Consider the following 12,400-nt stretch of genomic DNA (forward strand, 5'->3'; position numbering starts at 1 on the left):
AGCAGGAGGCCGCAGAGAGTGACCCTTGGGGACGGTCCTCAGCAATCGGTCAGTCGGGAGCAAGAGATCAGGACTTGGTGGGGGCGGGAGGAGGGGTGAGAAAAAAGAAAGAGGGTATCATTAGGGAAAAATCAAGAGATCGGGGCTGGAGGAGAAAAAGAGAGAAGTCGTGATTGGCAAATGGGAGGCCGAAGGCTTTCTTGATAGGCCGGGGTGGTGGGGGCACTCCTGCTCCCCTGGCCCACAAGGAGTGCTGTAAAAGGCACTTAACTTCCTGAGCTGGCAGTTCTCACCTCCCTTTTACTGATAAGTTTCCTGGCCCTGGGAAACCCACGCAGCAACTGTTAAATTTAAATCTGGCTCTCAATTGCACTGTGGGAGCTTTGATTTAAATATGTTAATGAAGTATCCCGTAAAAACAGCAATGGGCGCTTACGCGGTGGGTTTGGGCCATGTTCCCCAATTTTAAATTTTTGTCATCCCCGACCCTCATCCGCCCGTTGTGGGGGCGGTTTAATATCAAGGCCCAAGTGCCCATTTACAAATATTCATTACATACAGTTATTGTATGCTGTTTAAAGCAATATAAAAATTGTGCTTTCACACTGCATCCACCATTTTGAATGACTATTTAAAAAAAACATTGTACCTGTACCATTGTAGCTATATTACTATTTCCCTTTAATAATCAATTAAATTTGGGGGCAATAAATGCCTTGTTTAGTGGCCCAATACCCATATCCACCAATGTATAATCACTCAAACAGATCCAACTGGGACAAATGCAGATGTTCAGTAAAGTAAATGAAATGTCAGTTTTGTACAGAACCTGAAGCTATATTTGTAGCAAGTTAAAAAGACCCTAAAACTTTAGATCTAGGCGAGCATGGTGGGTGCTCTGGATATTCTCTTTCCCAGCCCTACAAAAATTTACAATATTTTGAATTCCAATTTCCAATTGCTTCAAGCTCATGGCACAGATCGCTGGTGGACTGGTTTGAATTTGTAATTCATGCAACTAGTTTGAAATTGTAGGCTGTGGAGAAATACTGCAGTTATAAAAGCACCAAAAACCCAGATTAAAAATGAACAGACATGAAGCTTAATAAAAATGAAGTAATTAGCACATAATACAGCATATCAATTAAAAATAAAGGAAGATTACACTAAATTTAAGACTCAACTACTATCGTGATATGCGTATTCAAATGCTATAAAATTCAAAGTACTCCAAATGAAACAAAAAGCACGTTACTGAAAGAAACTGTATTAAGATACCGACAAAAATATGCCTCAGTCCCCCTTCTCCAACAGCAAATTTTCTAAACAAAATTGACAATAAGTACAAAAACTATCTTTGCAGCATTAACTGCATAGCAAGAGTTAACGTGAGAAAAGTGAATTAAATAACCCAGAAAGGAACCTGACTGCAGCCACTATTTAAAGCCCTCAGAGTGTCCTTAGCAGTACTTCAGCAAATTACTAAAGGAAATCTGATGTAGCAGAGGTTCAGGTCCTTAGGCTTGCTCAATAATGCTGAAATAATTGCGTACTCTGTGCACGTTTAGTAATGCTCGAATAAAAGCTAGAGGCCTGCCCTTGTACTCTTTGCTACCCGGTGAGTCTATGTTGTGACAGGTTTATTTGAGTGGGACTATGATGCATGCACCAGTAGCTGCACTGACAAGAGTTTAAAGTCTGTTTTACCAGTACACTGGCAACATATAGAAAAGCCCTCAAGAGGTTAGTATTTGAGTGTTTGACCTCAGCCAGAGCTGCATCAAGCTTTGCACTGTACTAACCATTGCTGGGTAGATGGTTTGCTGCTATAGTCAGGTGGATGGGGGTAATGCAAGTTATTCTGTGCATTGCTGAATATATAATAATGATACATATCAGGGCCTAAATATCAAATGCATTAGGATTCCCTCAGTCAAACACTAGGATTATAATACACTTGTACATTTAAGTGAATCTGATTACATATTAAAAATCAATCTTCAATATTAGCTTTATTACATTATCTTCAATGAGCTGTAACAATTTAATTTAGTTGAAAATACAACTATTTATTTTATTGGAGCAAACTGCTGCAATTATTTATTTAATAAAATATATAATTACGTTAAAAAGGAGGATGTTTACATCTATAATTCCAATCTAAGGGAGTCAAAGTCAGAACGGCACAGAAGGAGGCCGTTCAGCCCATCAAGTCTCTGTAGAGCAATCCAGTCAGTCCCATTCCCCCGCTCTATCCCCGTAGCCCTGCAAGTTTATTTCCCTCAAGTGCCTATCCAGTCTCCCCTTGAAAACATTGAGTGTGTCCGCTTCCACCACTTCCGTCGGTAGCAAGTTCCAGGTCATCACCACTCACTGCGTAAAAAAGTTTTTCCTCACATCCCCCCTGTATCTCTTGCCCAAAACCATAAATCTGTGTCCTAGTTCTTGTACCATCAACTGGTGGGAACAGCCTTTCCCCATCTAGCCTATCCAAACCAGTCGTAATCTTGTACACCTCTATCAAATCACCCCTCAACCTCCTTTGCTCTAATGAAAACAAATCCAGCTTTTCCAACCTTGTAGCTAAGATCCCAATCCCAAGAACCATTCTGGTAAATCTCCTCTGCATCCTCTCAAGTGCCTTCACATCCTTCCTAAAGTGTGGTGACCACAACTGGACACAATACTCCAGTTGTGGCCTAACCAGCACTTTATAAAGGTTCAGCATAACTTCTCTACTTTTGTACTCAATGGGCTGGATTTTGTCAATGGGGACGTGATGGAGGTGGGACTCCTACTTTTTGGATTGTAGTCCCGCCTCCATCGATTTGTGGCCAACCCACGCGATTTTCCCTTGATTGACCTTGTTGAGCCCGCCCAGCAGGCTCAGCAGGCCAATTAAGGGACACCCAGTTACAGGTGACGTCAGGGATTGACATTTCATCTGTCAAGAGCTTTTGACAGATGAAATATCAGCGTTTGACAGCTCTGTGAAGCTGTCAAACACTGACAATGTGTCTTCTAACTTGAGTCCTTCTCAGAACAGAAAGCAGAATGCTGCAACTTTTGACAGCTCGCGGCCATTCTGCTTTCTGTGCTGGTGAGATGAGGGACTCCCGAGACCTGAAGGAAGGAAGCCTGCATTAGTAAGTAAAGGTAAATAAAACTTATTTAAACACTTTACACACACCAAACACACTTATCTCTGCAATCATGCACCCATCACTCACCGGACATCTCGAACCCTCCAAGCCCTTCAGCCTGACGGTCCGCCTCGCTAACTTGCCGTGGTTTGGAGCCGTTGGGAAGCCCACACTTCAGGGCTAAAAATAGGGATTAGGCCAAAAACTGCCTGTTAACAGGCAGTTAATTGGCACTAATCCCCTTCCTGCCTCGGGGAGGCGGCTCCCAGCACAAGTCGGGTACCTGCCTCTTGGGAAACGGGCATGGAGGCGGGTTGAAAGCGGGAAGGGTTCGTGCCCCCCGATTCTGCAATTTTAACACCCCACACGCCTCCATTCCTGCCTCCACAGCCATGGGAAATTTGAGCTCAATATCTCTATTTATGAAGCCCAAGATCCCTTATGTTCAATATGTCCTGCCACCCTCAGGGACCTATGCACATTAAATCCCAGGTCCCTCTGTCCCTGCACACTCTTTAAAACTGTGCCATTAAGTGTATATTGCCTCTCCCTGTTCCTTCTGCCAAAATGCATCACTTCACACCTCTCTCTATTAAATTCCATCTGCCACTTGTCTGCCCATTCTGCTCGCCTTTCTATGTCCTGCTGCAGTCGATTGGTATCATCACTCTTTGCCACACACCCCAAGTTTGGTGTCATCGGCACATTTAGAAATTCTACTCTGTATTCCAAAATCCATAGAAACATAGAAGATAGGAGCAGGAGTAGGCCATTCGGCCCCTTGAGCCTGCTCCGCCATTCAATGAGATCATGGCTGATCATTCAAACTCAGTACCCTGTCCCAGCATTCTCCCAATATCCCTCGATCCCTTTAGCCTTAAGAAATATATCCAACTCCTTCTTGAATATATTTAATGAATTGGCCTCAACTGCCTTCTATGGTAGAGAATTCCACAGGTTTGCCACTCTCTGGGTGAAGAAATTCCTCCTCATCTCAGTCCTAAATGGCTTAGCCCTTATCTTTAGACTGTGACCCCCTGGTTCTGGACTCCCCCGCCATCAGGAACATCCTTCCTGCATCTAGTCTGTCTAGTCCTGTTAGAATTTTATAAGTTTCAATGAGATCCCCTCTCATTCTTCTAAACTCTATTGAGTATAAGCCCAATCGACCCAGTCTCTCCTCATACGTCATTCCTGCCATCCCAGGCATCAGTCTGGTGAATCTTCGCTGCAATCCCTCCATGGCAAGAACATCCTTCCTCAGATAAGGCGACCAAAACTGCACACAATACTCAAGGTGTGGTCTCACCAAGGCCCTGTACAACTGCAGCAAGACATCCTTGTTCCTGTACTCAAACCCTCTCGCTACGAAGGCCAACCTACCATTTGCCTTCTTAACCGCCTGCTGCACCTGCATGTTTACCTTCAGCGACTGGTGCACAAGGACACCCAGGTCTCGTTGCACTTCCTTCTCCCAATCTATTGCCGTTCAGATAATAATCTGCCTTCCTGTTTTTGCCACCAAAGTGGATAACCTCGCATTTATCCACATTATACTGCATCTGCCATACATCTGTCCAATCACCCAACCTGTCCAAATCATACTGGAGTTTCTCAGCATCCTCCGCACAGCACACACGCCCACCCAGCTTTGTGTCATCTGCAAACTTGGAGATATTACATCTAGTTCCCTCGTCTAAATCATTAATATATATTGTGAATAGCTGGGGTCCTAGCACTGATCCCTCCGGTATCCCACTCATCACTGCCTGCCACTTGGAAAAAGAGCTGTTTATTCCAACTCTTTGCTTCCTGTCTGCCAGCCAGTTCTCTATCCAAGTCAGTACCTTGCCCCCAATCTCATGTGCTTTAACTTTACACGCTAATCTCTTATGTGGGACCTTATCGAAAGCCTTCTGAATCCCTCCCCCTTGCACCATTCCTCTAGCCACGTATTCATCTGAAATATCCTTCTACTTCTACGCTGACTAGCACGTGGCACTGGTAGCAATCCTGAGATTACTACCTTTGAAGTCCTATTTTTTAAATTTACCTCCCAACTCCCTATATTCAGCTTTTAGGACCTCGTCCCGGTTTTTACCTATATTGTTGGTACCTATATGCACCACGACAACTGGCTGCTCCCCCTCCCCCTCCAGAATGCTCTGCAGCCACTCCGAGATATCCTTGACCCTTGCACCAGGGAGGCAACATTTCATCCTGGAGTCTTGTTTGCGGCCATAGAAATGCCTATCTATTCCCCTTACAATAGGCTCCCCTATTACTATAGCTCTCCCACTCTTTTTCCTCCTGTCCTGTGCAGCAGAGCCACCCACGGTGCCAGGAAGTTGGCTGCTGCTGTCATCCCCCGATAAGCCATCTCCCTCAACAATATCCAGTGGTATATCTGTTTGCAAGGGGGCTGGCCACAGGGGACACCTGCACTATCTGCCTGCGCCTATTAATCTGCCTGGCGGTCACCCATTCCCTTCCTGCCTGTGCAGCCTTTACCTGCAGTGTGACCAACTCCCTAAACATGCTATCCACGGCGTCCTCAGCATCGCGAATGCTCCAGTATGTATCCATTCGCAGCTCCTTGCTTTGGTTCCCTTACTCTTCCTTCTTGTTAGAATGTACCTAGCCTGTACTTGGCGCAGGGCAAGGCTAGAATGTTTACTAAGGAGGTGGATGCTGACAAAATATCAGTAGAAATGGAAAAGGTAGAAGCAATGGAAGGAGTGAAAATTGATAGACTGGATGTACTAGAAAGGCTGGGTATGCTTAGAGTGGATAAATCGCCTGGTCCAAATGGCTTGCATCCCAGGTTGCAAAGGGAATTGGGGGAGGAGATAGCGGAAGGGCTTGCCATAATTTTCCCTAGATGCGGGGTAGGTGCCCGAGAATTGGAAAGTGGCAAATGTGACGCCATTGTTCAAGAAAGGGTGCAAGGACAATCCTAGTAACTACTCCTTAAGATCACCCATTGTTCCGTTACAGTTTTTCCGGTCAGTCCTTTGGTTCCATTTTACCCTGGCTAGATCCTTTCACATCCCATTGAAGTTAGCCCTATTCCAGTTTAGAAGTTCCACTCTAGATTGTTCCTTGCTCCTCTCCATTGCTAATCTAAATCTTATGATATAATGATCACTCGTACGCAAGTGTTCTCCCACAGACAGTTGGTCGACCTGGCCCACCTCATTCCCCAGCACCAGATCCAGCAATGCCTCCATCCTAGTTGGGCCAAGAACATACTGCTCAAGGAAATTCTCCTGAACACATTTCAGAAATTCCTCCCCCGCCTTTCCCTTTACCCTAGCATTATCCCAATCGATATTTGGGTAATTAAAGTCCCCCAATATCACCACTCTATAGCTCTTGCATATCTCTGCGATTTCCCTGCAGATTTGCTCCTCTACCTCCCTCTCACTATTTGGAGGCCTATAGGATAACCCCCAATAGTGTGATTGTACCCTTTTTGCTCCTCAACTCTAATCAAATGGATTCTGTCCTTGTCCTCTCAAGAACATCCTCCCTTTCCAACACTACAATATCTTCCTTAATCAGCACTGCCACCCCACCTCCTTTTTCCTTCCCTAGCTTTTCTGAACACCTTGTACCCTTGAATATTAAGGGCCCAGTCAACATGATTTAATTTGCAGGGAGAGGAAGGAAAAGATAGAACAAGCACAAGAAGCATAACAGGTGTAATAAAGGACTGAAACAAATTTTGATGGAGTGTTGCACTGCAAAGATTTTAAACAAATTATCTTCTGGGGCACAGGACTCCACAGTCATACACGTCTCCATGACAGAAAGATCAAACTTTACTTAAAGTGAACCCACAATGGATTTTTGAGTGACTGGATAATCTGTCCATATCTTAGCACAGGAGTGTCCAAGCTTTTTGTTTCACTTAGGTGCATACCATAGAGCCTGGTGGGCTACATGTAAAATTTTAAACCAAATCAATGTTTATTAATATGCATACATTGCAAACTGCTAAAATGTACAGGTCTGGGTGTTCTGTTTTAGGGTTTTTCCACCAAAGAGGCAGCAGCGCTTTTCAAACTGCCGAGTCGTCAAAATTCAAGCAGGACAAAGCAAAGCAAAGTGCAGGAAATACAAGTGCTAAAAGAATGGAGTCACTTGGGCTTTGTGGGTCATAAGCTGTACTTTGGACACACTGCTCCTAGTAGCTGTGGTTTGTACAATAGAGGTATTTTCAGCACAGGAACATGGAAGTGATATGTCTGCTGTAGCTCAATATAACTTAGTTTTCTAGGCTGCAGACGTCAACTATTTTATTAACAAAAAAAAGCAAATGTTGGGTATTCCTGACCCTGATTGGTCAGAAGAACTACTTTAACATAGAATGATGATGAAAAGCCATGGGAATAAGGTGTAAATTAGCTCTGCATTTGTATCGTGTATTGAAAAGTCGCAGGAGAAATATAACTTGCGACCAAAACGGGTGGCAAGTCGGTGCAGCGATAGTGATTACTTTGCAAGCCTAAGCCAAATTCAGTATCAGGCTTCATTTGAATGGAAAAGGCAAGCTGTGGGCATCAATAGGTCATCCCAAAGCAGCTCGCTGGTTGAAGTCTGACATATATCATCCGATACTGATCTAAGCTGGCACGCAGGTAGGTCCTGGGAGGGAGGGGGAGGTGAAACAGAAGGCGGCAAGCCCAGCAGCCAGCGGCCCACAGTATTTTTGTGGAGCCAGGAGGAGTGCTCCTGCTCCTTCTGGCTCCTGAAATATATAACTCTGAAAAAGTGGTGGCCATTTTTTGTGTGTCTTCCAGCTGTCCCTTTAAGGCCAAAAGTCCTGGTACAACTAGGTGAGGCTTGCACAGTGCAAGCTCAGCCCATTTGTACCTGAATTTTGCAGCGGAATCCTACAACCAGCAAAGGACACAGATTTGCATAATAAAGTTGCTTTAAGCCGGTTACAGGTGGGCTGGTTGCTCGCCTGAATATGGCAAATCCCCCAGCCAAGTATGAACACCTGTCCACATTCTTTGGCCAAAACAGGCAGCGTTAGCTGAATTTCTCTCCTCTAAAATTTCAGCATGGCGACACAAGTGCAACAGAAATGGCAGCTAATAGATAATTTAATATTTATTCACCTGAATTAAACAGAAATCATGCCATTGAATAGATAGGCAAAAGTGCCTATCGATTCATATCAACATACCCTTCTGAAATAATATGTATTTACAGCCCTGGAATACATGGCAATTTTACAAAGAGTAGTGGCAAGATTTAGGGAGCAGTGGTAGAGTCAAGACAAGGCTAGCTGCAGGAATGCATCAAAAGATACTTAGTCTGGTTTAATCAGGATCAGCCGGCATACAATATTTATGCTCACAGATTTATTACTCCAATTATTAGATGGTCTACCAGTCAATTCCTATCTTAATCCTTTGAGAACCGCAATACCATTTCTACAACAAAACAGAAAATAATATTCCTCTCCTAGCTGTTGAGAAATTAAATTTATGTTTACATACATGATCTAATTCTATTTAAAAATGTTAGCATATAAAAATTTGCAGAAATTATTGCTCGAATGTGTGTACATATTTAAAAAATAAAAAAAACATCTGGTGCGCAACAGATATAGCAGCGACTACATTCCCAAAGTTAGCACACACATACAAAGGTGATTAAAAATTCATGCAGTTAGTTTTGAGATGTCTAAAAGAAATTTACTGAGCAAAGTCAAGTGGGACAGTATTAAAAGGACTTCCCTTTATTACCTGTTCCGCTGACCATCTCCTTAAAACATCTGAAGAAACACTCGCCAATCTTAATATCAAGTACAATGAGTTAACTACGCAATAGCCATATATAATATATACATGCATACACATGTCTATATAGAAGCCGCATGCATGCAGGGGAAGGGGAGGGGGCAGAAGAACAACAACTTGCATTTATATAGCATTTTAACATAGAAAAATATCCCAAAGCACTTCACTGGGCGTAAATGAAAACAAATGGACAAAGAAAGGAGATACTAGCAGGGTTGAACTAAAGCTTGGTGAAAGAGGTGGGTTTTAAGGACAGTCTTAAAGGAGACATGACATGGAAAGTCCATAAATGAGTTTAAACAGAAGGATGAGAATTTTAAATTTGAGATATTTGCAGGATGGGGACATCAATACAAGAAGCTACCAGCTTTGCATTATTTGTTTATAACAAATCGTCCTTTAAAATGTGTAAACTTTTTTCACGGGTTGGTACAGCTATCTAGAGGCTTCTATAATCAGTTTTTTTTAAATTGAAGATTTCCATGGCAGCAAACTGGGACTTGTTGCCAATTATTTATCCCAACAATAATTACACACGTGTGACATTATCCTACAATCTGCGTTTGCATAAATAGTTTTTTTTTTTTTTTTTTTTTTTTTTTGAAGAGCAGGAGGAAGTGAGAAAGTCTCTTGGCTGCAAACATGTCGCCATAGGGTAATTTAGGCTTTCAGAAATGGAAAAGAATTACTGGGATAAAAAAGCACTGCCAAATGCTACACAACGCAGTTTCATTTAAAAGTTCTTGATATTCTCAGATATAGTAGGCAACATATCAAGCAATGTGTGCCCTATTCATATTAACTAAAAGACTTGGAGGACTTGTGTTAATTGTTTCATTGACACTACGCTGAGAGAACACTACCCAAGTGGCACTGCAGAATACAGACTTGACATATCAACTATAATGAAACAAAACACTAGAAGTATTTTTAAGAGTCCAATTGGTTTCTTGGTCAGCTGATATCAGTGTAGCTCTGATTTCCCCCATTCTGATGTGCTCAATGTGGCTCTATCATCTGAAATGCCCAGTCCCAACTCTAAAGATGATTTTGTGACCCATTACACCCTACCCCAAGTTACACTCAATGTTGCTGCAACCATCCCACATCTTGAGATGTAGGTGTCACTGGCAAGGCTGGTACTCATTGCCCACCCCTAGTTGTTCAGAGAAGGTGGTGGTACAGTTTGATACAATTGAATGGCTTGCTAGGCCACTTCAGAGGGCAGTTAAGAATCAACACGTTGGTGTGGGACTGGAGTCAAATATAGGCCAGACCAGGTAAACACAAGAACATAAGAAATAGGAGCAGGAGTAGGCCAATCAGCCCCTCGAGCCTGCTCCACCATTCAACAAGATCATGGCTGATCTGATCCTAACCTCAAATCTTCTATCACTCTCCATCCCACCCGAACCCATGTGATCTCCCGGGAGAGGCGAAAAACCAGATAAAAAACCCAATGGCCAATTTGGGAGAAAAAATCTGTGAAATTCCTCTCCGACCCATCTAGGCGATCGAAACTCGTCCAGGAGATCACTCTGTCCCTATACTTTCTACAGTACTTACCTTCTGTAAAGGTGATCTCCACCCCAGCCAGGAAAAGGAATAAAACCATCTCCTGAAATCTAACACAGAATTAGAACACAAGAAGTAGGAGCAGAACCAGGCTACACGGCCCCTGGGTCCGCTCCACTACCCACAGGGCCATGACCATTCCGAACCTAGACTCATGTCCAATTTCCTGCCCGCTCCCCGTAACCCTTAATTCCCTTTACTTCTAGGAAACTATCTATTTCTGTTTTAAATTTATTTAATGATGTAGCTTCCAGAGCTTTCTGGCAGGTTTACTTTCCTAAAAGGACGTGAACCAGTTGGGGTTTTTATGGCAATCTGACATCTTCATAGTCACTCTTACTGATGCCATCTTTTTATTTCTAAATTTAAAATAAAACTGAATTCAAATTCACAAACTTCCATGGTGGGATTTGAACTTGCACTCTCTGGATTATTAGTCCAAGCCTTGGGATTACTGGCCCAGTAACATGACCACTGTACTACCATATCTGTCTCATGACTTTGTGATGTGTCACCACATTAGGAGGGGTAGAGAGTCAAGAAATGCACATGCACACAAAAGTGCAAGCACAGGCAGAAAGAGAAACGCACAGAGTTTGAGTGTGTGTACATGTACACTAGGGAGAGGCAGGCATGTCTCCATATTTCCATGTTCCAGAGCTGGTGTATTCCCTATACTGAGAATAGATGATTTTCAGAGTTCATGAGGCAGAGATAGTGATGCATCACACTATGATTCCTGAACTCCCAGAGAGAGCAGCACTCGAATATAAAGCCACATCTGCAGGCAGAAGGGAAGATTCTACGGCAACAAAGGAAAATTAATATATCTACCTATAAAATTAAAGCACGAGTCCATAGTGTTTCGGAAATGCATGCACACTGAAATTGCTTAAAAAAATGTTAAGTATATACAGAAAACTGCCGAGTCCTGTTGGAACTGCATCCAGTAAGTTTTGCCCTGTAGACCGACCCTCTCTCATTGTACCTTTCAGCTGGTGATTCCTTTGTGTGGCTCTCTCCTACAGGATCAAATGACTGTCCGTCCTCTGGGAAACCACTATTTGTGCGTATGGGGTTTTCTGTCCTCCCACTCTGGCTGCAGCTCCATGGCTGCTTTTTGTCCTCCAGATGAAGCTGCAGCCACCATCTATGATGCTGTGACTGCTTTTTTAGCACGTGCTGACATGCTCTGTGGTCCTGGGCAGCTCCAGTGCATCCTGCCCCTCCTCCCTCACCCAACAGCTAGAGTGTCTGCATGGCTTGGTGATCACACTCCCACCTCAGTCAGTAGGTTGTGGGTTCAAATCCACTCCGGGACTTGCACATAATCTGTGAAGTGTTTGAGAGTTTGAGTGATATAATGAGGCTCTATATAAATGCAACTCCTTTTCCTAACCCCAAACCTCCCTCCTCAGATACCAAACCCCACACTTCCCTGCAGTCACCCCAGACTCCCCCCAATACTGCAGTCTTGGGACACCCCAAGATCCCACATGCTCTGGAGCTCTCTTAGACCCAAGACTGTCCAGAGTGCTCTAAAACCTCAGCACCCCTCAAAATTCCCAGCCCCCATCTCAGAACATACACTCCTGCTTCCTCCACTGTGGTCCCAGACTCCATCTCTTCCTCCCCCACAATACTCCCAAATCCCAGTTTTACTGAGTATTCCTGAACCGCAGGACTCCCAGATCCAATCTCTCACGAATGCGCTTAGGCAGTAAATCGCTCAATTCCTTCCCAGGGCCAATCATAACCTGTTTTCCAATTGTCCTCTTTCTGTCACACGTGTGTGTGTGTGTGTGTGTGTGTGTGTGTGTGTGTGTGTGTGTGTGTGTGTGTGTGTGTGTGTGTGTGTGCCACTGC

General features: G+C 43.7%; 1 protein-coding gene across 14 annotated transcripts in view; it reads right to left on the minus strand.

Annotated features, from left to right (window-relative positions):
* LOC147124362 (transducin-like enhancer protein 4) overlaps window positions 1-12,400 on the minus strand; it is a 159,363-nt gene that overhangs the window by 76,760 nt on the left and 70,203 nt on the right. The window lies entirely within an intron of this gene.

The sequence above is a fragment of the Somniosus microcephalus genome, chromosome 1 (genome assembly GCF_052327205.1).
Source record: "Somniosus microcephalus isolate GS21.2 chromosome 1, FLI_Smic_1.0, whole genome shotgun sequence".
In the NCBI taxonomy this organism is placed as follows: domain Eukaryota; kingdom Metazoa; phylum Chordata; class Chondrichthyes; order Squaliformes; family Somniosidae; genus Somniosus; species Somniosus microcephalus.